This window comes from Eulemur rufifrons, chromosome 1 (genome assembly GCF_041146395.1).
Source record: "Eulemur rufifrons isolate Redbay chromosome 1, OSU_ERuf_1, whole genome shotgun sequence".
In the NCBI taxonomy this organism is placed as follows: Eukaryota; Metazoa; Chordata; class Mammalia; order Primates; family Lemuridae; genus Eulemur; species Eulemur rufifrons.
Window position 1 is genome coordinate 42581280 of NC_090983.1, and position 1133 is coordinate 42582412.

Genomic DNA, 1133 nt, shown 5'->3' on the forward strand with positions numbered 1-1133 from the left:
TATTTCTAGCTGATATATTACTAATTTCTAAATTAGTAATATTTCTTAATTTCTTAAACACCCAAATTCACTGAGAATTTTCAATGAGATGTAGTGCTTCTACATGTTCATGCTATTTTAAGAATATAAAGCTTAAGCTAGTACATCTGTTAAATACTGAAATAGCCAAAAGGAATCCCCAAAGACATAGTCTGCTTTTTCAGGCAGCAACTTTTCCTTTTTGCCAAAGGTTTATAATCAGAGAAGTTTTACCCAGTCCAGGTGTGGCCTTGAATACTGAAGCACAGCTGCAAAGAAACTAATCTGATTTTTTTCTCTTTCCTTTCACTCCCTAAGCAATGCAGTAAATATTGCTTTTGCCTCTCCTGAGGGGAATTCATGGATTTATGTTTTAAAAGATTTTCCTCTTTCTGTTGCCTAGCAAACATGCTGTTGTGGTTAGATGAAAAATATGTGCAAGTGAAAGCTAGGCAAACTGAGAACATTTGATGTATTTATGATATGAACAAACCTCAGGGGAAAAGTTTTTAAAAATACATTGTACACAATATGAGTTTATTACTACTTATCATTTCACCATGAATTTTGTAAAAAGACTTTATGGCATCTTTTTTTTTTTTCTTTTCTTTTTTTTTTTTTTTTAATATGGAACGCTTCACAAATTCGCATGTCATCCTTGCACAGGGGCCATGCTAATCTTCTCTGTATCATTCCAATTTTAGTATATGTGCTGCCGAAGCGAGCACTTTATGGCATCTTAATATAGAACTATGAATCATGCATGGAGAAAGATGTTTAGTATTTTTTACATGCTAAAACCTAAGCAGTTTGAAAAACACGTGAATTTTGGAGTGCTCATGAGCTAACGTAAGCTCACTTAATGGAATAATGATATCTTCACTGTGTTTTCATAATATTTCAAAATACTAGCTTGAGAAGTAAAAGAGAAAGCACAAGTCTTAGCTGTGTCTTCATCAACAAATATTTATTCATCAAGCAGGTATTGACCAGCTACCAGGTTCTAAGTTCTGTATTATATTTTTGAAATGCTGAGACAAACACCACCCCACAAGTTCACAACCTACTAAAGAAAACAGGAGTGTGAATAAATAAAACACAGTCATGAGATATAA

The 1133-nt window shown here is 33.0% G+C and overlaps 1 non-coding gene across 1 annotated transcript; it reads right to left on the bottom strand.

The window, feature by feature from the left end:
• Positions 1 to 639: 639 nt before the first annotated feature.
• Positions 640 to 746, bottom strand: LOC138387755 (U6 spliceosomal RNA). Its single transcript, XR_011233961.1, has one exon. It is a non-coding gene; the product is annotated as a U6 spliceosomal RNA (small nuclear RNA).
• Between the last annotated feature and the right edge of the window lie 387 nt (positions 747 to 1133).